The sequence below is a fragment of the Ovis aries genome, chromosome 21, assembly GCF_016772045.2.
Source record: "Ovis aries strain OAR_USU_Benz2616 breed Rambouillet chromosome 21, ARS-UI_Ramb_v3.0, whole genome shotgun sequence".
NCBI lineage: Eukaryota > Metazoa > Chordata > Mammalia > Artiodactyla > Bovidae > Ovis > Ovis aries.
Genome location: NC_056074.1, coordinates 15228930 through 15235361, shown reverse-complemented (window position 1 = coordinate 15235361; position 6432 = coordinate 15228930). Strand labels below are relative to the sequence as shown.

Sequence of the window (6432 nt, the reverse complement as noted above, 5' to 3'; positions counted from 1 at the left end):
CAAGCTTCAGACAAAACCCCATGTGGTTTCATTTTCCTTCCTTGAGATCAGGTGACCTTTGAGATGTTCCTTTTGGGGAAAAAAAAAATAACTCCTTACAACTGGATGTAATATCTAGCTTGGGCATTCCACTTACATTCTGTCATTGTAAACTTCAGGCCTAACTCAGCCTTGAAAGGGATGCGAAGACAACCATGCTCATGTCCTAAATGCCCATGGAATAATTGAGAAATATAAACAAACATCAGACCCTACTGCCACATCCCTCAATATTAAAGGCCTACTCTAGCCTAGACATTGGAGAAGGCAACGGTACCCCACTCCAGTCCTCTTGCCTGGAAAATCCCATGGACGGAGGAGCCTGGAAGGCTGCAGTCCATTGGGTCACTGAGGGTCAGACACGACTGAGCGACTTCACTTCCATTTTTCACTTTCATGCATTGGAGAAGGAAATGGCAACCCACTCCAGTGTTCTTGCCTGGAGAATCCCAGGGACGGGGGAGCCTGGTGGGCTGCCGTCTGTGAGGTCGCACAGAGTCGGACACGACTGACGTGACTTAGCAGCAGCAGCCTAGACATTATGTTAAAGTGTTCTTCTTTTTTTTTCACATGTTATCCAATAAATTCTCAGACCCAGAGAGGTAAGATGTATTTCGCCAGTTTTTACAAACAGGGAAGTAGACTGAGAAAATCACCTCATTTGCTCAAGGACTCAGAGCCCCTTGAAACACTAAGACAGAGGTCTTCTGAAGATACACAATGTCAGCACACCACTGACATTTCTCACTGAAGGAGTGGCTATCTGACAGGCAAAAACTTACGGAGTCAGAGTGATGTTCTTCATTAATAAATGTCATCCTACCATCTAAGGACTACTTTTATGGACTATTCTCAGCTTTCCACTTACTTCTCAATCCTCTGATTTCTGCTATAGACTCCTCTAGCCTGGATGGATTTCCACTGCCTCTCAAATACCATGTACACTGCCCCCTACCCATTTTAATTTCCAAGTTCCTTTCTAAGTCCAAATCTTTTGAGTTCAACTCACATCCCTGCTTTCTATTCCAGGAAGCTCTTCAATCTTTTTCCAGGCTAAGAGCCCTCACCTCCATGAAACCTGTTGTCTGGACCACACAACTCCATATAAGGACACTGCTCTGTTTCACATGTATATTTCTGGTATCTGTAGCCTGTAAATTCCTTGAAGGCAGGGTTTAGTACTGATTTATCCCCTTCGGATGGTAAAAGATACAAAATACACTCTATAAACAAGTGTCAATGTTAGATTGGATACAGGAAATCAGCCTGCTCAGGAACCTATATTCTCTCAGCATTTCTCATAAACTTGAGGTTACCATAATCCATTTTTCCCTTCCAGTTAGAGAAAGGTCAGCTAGAGATAGACAGCAACATCAAAGCTGTTTCATTAAGCAAAGCAGCAGGCGTGCCTTCCTGATTTGTACAACTTTACTCCCTCTGGTCCTTAGATCCCTGAAAGAACATTCCATTATCATTCAAGGCTGTGGAGATTCCATCCTATTTTTTTCTCTTGGATAAGTACTAGCAGTGCCAAGTACTAACAAATAAGGAGTTTTTTAACATGCGGAAAGATACACATAACATAAAATTTACCATCTTAGCCATGTTAAAGTGTACAGTTCAGTGACATTAAATATTTACACTGTTGTGCTCACATCATCAACATCCATTTCAAGAACTTTTCATCTTGCAGAACTGAAACTCTGTACTCATTAAACAACAGCTCCCCATTCTTCCCTCCTCCTAGTTCCTGGCAAGCCTCTATGAATTTGACTCCTCTGGGTACTTCATATGAGTGCAATCACACAATCTGTCCTTCTGGGATTGGCTTATTTTACTTTAGCATAATGTCATCGAGGTTCATCCATATTGCATCATGGCCTTGTGTAAAAATTTCCTTTCTTTTTAAGGATGAATAACATTCCACTATATGTATATCCACACTTTGTTTATCTGTTGATAGACATATGGGTTGCTTCCAAATGAGGAATTCTGATCCAACGCTGGTGACAAGAAGCTCAGGAGACTGGGCCTGGAATGGAGCAGTCTCTCTGATGCTGTGAACACAAAGAATCAATCCAGTGATTAGGACCACAGCACACAAAACTGCTAAAAGGAATCTTCATATGGTTCTCTCTCCTAGGAACTGGGACTAGAAACAGTTTTTGTTTAAATACTCAAATAATATGTTGGAATACAGCTGTGGCTGCCTAGGATGGTCTAGAAACAAATCCTGAATTCACTCTAGTTTCTGCAGACCTCCCTTTTCCCGTGTTCTTTTCTTCCCCTCAGCTTTGAGACATAATTGCCATGTAACACTGTGCTAAGCTTAAGGTATACAACATGCTGATTTGATACGCTGCATATGTATCATATGCTGATACGATTTGATACGATTTCTGTGCGGGCTTCCCTGGTGGCTCAGACAGTAAAGCATCTGGCTACAATGCGGGAGATGCAGGTTCAATCCCTAGGTCGGGAAGATCTCCTGGAGAAGGAAATGGCAACCCACTCCAGTATTCTTGCCTCGAAAATCCCTCTGTCCATGGGGTCTCAGAGTCAGAGATGACTGAGCAACTTCGCTTTTCACATATGCTGCAATATGATTACCACTGAAGCATTAGCTAACACCTGCGTTCACATCACATTCTTTTCTGTGGCAAGAACCTTTAAGATATGCTCTCCTAGAAATTTTCAAGTGTGTGATAAACTAAAATTACAATGCTGCACATTAGATCTCCAGAAATTATTCATTTTCTGATTTGAAGTTTGTACCCTTTGATTAACATCTCTTCAATTTCCCCACCCCTTGGTCTCTGGTAACCAGCATTCTACGATTTCTTTAAGTCTGGCTTTTTTATATGCCATACATAAGTGAGATCATACAGTATTAGTCTTTCTCTGACTTATTTCATTCAGTATAATACCCTCAAGGTCTATTCATGTTGCTGCAAATAGTAGGATTTCGTTCTCTCTCATGGCTGAATATCACTGTATTGTGTGTGTGTGTCGGGGCGGGGGGGTCACATCTTCTTTATCCATTGATCTACTGATGGACACTTGGATTGTTTTCATATCTTGGCTATTGTGAACAATGCTGCAATCACCATTGTGGTATACATATTGCTTCAATATCCTATTTTCGCTTCCTTTGACTATATACTCAGAAGTGGAACTGCTGGATCATATGACAGTTCTATTTTTAGTGTGGTGGTGGTGGTGTAGTCGCTAAGTCCTGTCCAACTCTTGCGACCCCATGGACTGTAGCCCGCCCTGCCAGGCTCCTCTGTCCATGGGATTTTCCAGGCAAGAATCCTGGAGTGGGTTGCCATTTCCTTCTCCAGGGGATCTTCCGGACCCAGGGATTGAACCCCGGTCTCCTGCATTACAGCCGGATTCTTTACCGACTGAGCTACGAGGGAAGCCCCCTCCATACTGTTTTCCATAGTGGCTGTGACAATTTGCATTCCCACCAACACTAAAACAAGGGTTCCCTTTACTCTACAGTGGCAAGTACTCTTGCCAATACTTGTCGTCTCTGGTCTTCTTGAGGAACAGCTGTTCTAACAGGGGTGAAGGAATAGCTCATTATGGTTCTGATTAGCAGTTCCCTAATGATTCCTGACCGTGAGCTCACTTTCATGAACTGTTGACCATTTTTGCTTCTCCGTCTACATGTTCTCTCTCACCTACCTCTCCCATAGCCCTCTACTTTCAACATCTTGCTGATGGTCCAGCAACACTGAACTGTTTTCAGTGTCCCTGGACACACACCACGCAGGTCCTGGCCACCTGTGGTGGCCTCCACTGTCAGTGGTCTCTCTGGCTGGAAAGCTTTCCTCTCTTGGCTTCCTTCTAGTTATGGGCATCTCTCCAGGAGGCCTTTCTTTTTCTTCTTTGTAATCCCAGGATTTGAGTGCTTGGCATGTAATGGCTGTTTGATAAATTATTGAACTAAAGTATATTTGTTACATTCACATTCTCTGTTGAGAAGACAAGTTTAAAGAAAAATTCAAGGTTCAGTGGGATTATAGGTAATTTTAATTTATACCTCAATATTGTTCAAGCTTTCTAACGATGTGATGACCTTTCAAATTTTAGAAAAATTTAAGAACACTCTGATCAAGAATAAAGTGGAGGAATCAGTGTACCAGATTTCAAGACTTATCAAAAAGCTAGAGTTATCAACAGTATGCAGTATTGCAGAAGGGCAGACACATGGGAAACACAGATCAGTACAGAGAACCCAGAAACAGACCAACACAAATATACCCAACTACTTTATGACAAATGGAGAAGGAAATGGCAACTTGCTACCTATTCTTGCCTGGAAAATCCCATGGACAGAGAAGCCCAGCAGCACAGTCTCGTTAACAAATGGTGCTAGAGCAATCAAGCATCCACTCCCAAGTAATAATGATACTATTAATAGTAATAAAAATAATGACTAAAATAAAAATCTCAATCTAGGTCTCACATCTTATATAACAATTAACTTAGACCATGGACTTAAGTTAAAAATATAAAATCAAAATATTTGGAAGGAAAAACAGAGAAAATCTCTGCAACAGGACTAGACAGAGCTCTTGTATTTGACCAAAACAATACAACTCATAAAAAGGAAAATTGGTAAAAAGGGCTTCATCCAAATCAAAAACTTCTCCTCTTCTCCCTGTCTGGTAGATGAAAAGACAGGCTTCAGACTGGGAGAAAATATCTGCAAACCATGTACTGACAAGAACTGATGATAGCTTGAGCATATACAGAACTCTCAAAACTCAACAGGAGAGCTTCGCCAGTGACTCAGTGATGAAGAACCCACTTGCCAATGCAGGAGACACAGGTTTGACCCCACGTGCCTCAGGACAGCTGAGCCCGAGTGCCACGGCTACTGAGCACACGAGCTACAACCACTGAAGCCCTCGTGCCCTGCAGCGCTCTGCAGCAAGAGCAGCCACCACAACGAGAAGTCCGCGAACCACAGTGGTGAGCAGCCCCTGCTTGCTGCAACTAGAGAAAAGCTCATGCAGCAACGACTCAGCACAGCCAAAAGTAAATACATAAATAATTTTAAATATATGTAAAAAATTTTTTTTAACTCCACAGTAAAAAACAAAGAATCCAAACAGATAACAGACAAAAGACTTGAAGAGAGACATTTGACCAAAGAGTAGATACAGGTGGCAAATAATCATGAAGAGATATTCAACAACATTGGCCGCTAGAGAATGTAACTGATGGGTGAGCGGTTAAACGAATGAACTGATTTACATCCATGCCATGGAATGTTACCCAGCAATGAAAAAGAACGGACCAACTAGTGATACGTGCAACAATGTGGATGAATCTCCAGTGAATTACACTGAATGAAAAAAGCAATCCTCCAGAGTTATACTGTGTGAATCCACTTATATAAAACTCTTGAAAGAATATATTAACATGGAGAAGAAATCACAGGGTAAGGATGTGGTGGGTATGGGACAGTAGAGGTAAGTTTAGAAATGTGGCTGCAGTACGTGCAGACAGGTACTCCCTTAAAAGCTTCGGTTTTCTTTGTTAAGGGGTGGGCAGGGCCGGCCGCTAAGACTGAAGGGATGGATTAACGTCTATTCCCAGAATCTAATACAGTTTCTGGGACACAGATCTTTTAATAAATGAGCTTACTGAACAAACAAGAGTTTTCTTAACTCAGTTGTTCTTTAGCATCAATACACAATTTTCTCCAAACTAGCCACTAGGGGGCAGTGCTGCTGCCTATCTTTTCCCCTAATATTTTAACCCAGTGAAAACAACAGAAAATAACCCGGCAGTGTGTTATCAACGTGTTTTTTTTCCTCCAACAAGATATCGTTTCAACTTTACATCCATGCATACGTGTGTGTTCACACGTGCATGCACACATAAACATGCAGACTGTGGAATGATGGGAGCGCAGTTTCCTCTGCCAGCCTCTCACTGCAACCATACTATGTCACCCCCGAGGCAATACTCACCATTTCCCAGAGGTCATTTTTTTGGTAATTCCTCGAGGGCACACAACAAATAATGAACAGACCCTTTAAACTTTCTTACAGTTGATAACTTAGACCACACATTAATGAAGGAATCCCTAAAGTTAATCCTGGTAACTAACATACATTTTCCATAGCTTCAAGTTGATTTTTTTTTTAAACCCCTATACCTACCACCAATCCAAATTAAAAAGTAGATTAAAAAAAAGTTAAATGGTGTAATCTAGTTCATAAACTTTTTGCTTTGTTTCAGATTCCTAACACATTCTTATAATAAAGATTTCTCAATCTATAATATCACATGGCTAACATATAACAGAATAAGCAACAGTTTGGGGGGCTAGAAAATCTCCTACTTTGGTTCTAGTGAACTTGGGCCTCT

General features: G+C 41.5%; 1 protein-coding gene across 1 annotated transcript in view; it reads right to left on the bottom strand.

Annotated features, from left to right (window-relative positions):
* GAB2 (GRB2 associated binding protein 2) overlaps positions 1–6432 on the bottom strand; it is a 178049-nt gene that overhangs the window by 169173 nt on the left and 2444 nt on the right. The window lies entirely within an intron of this gene.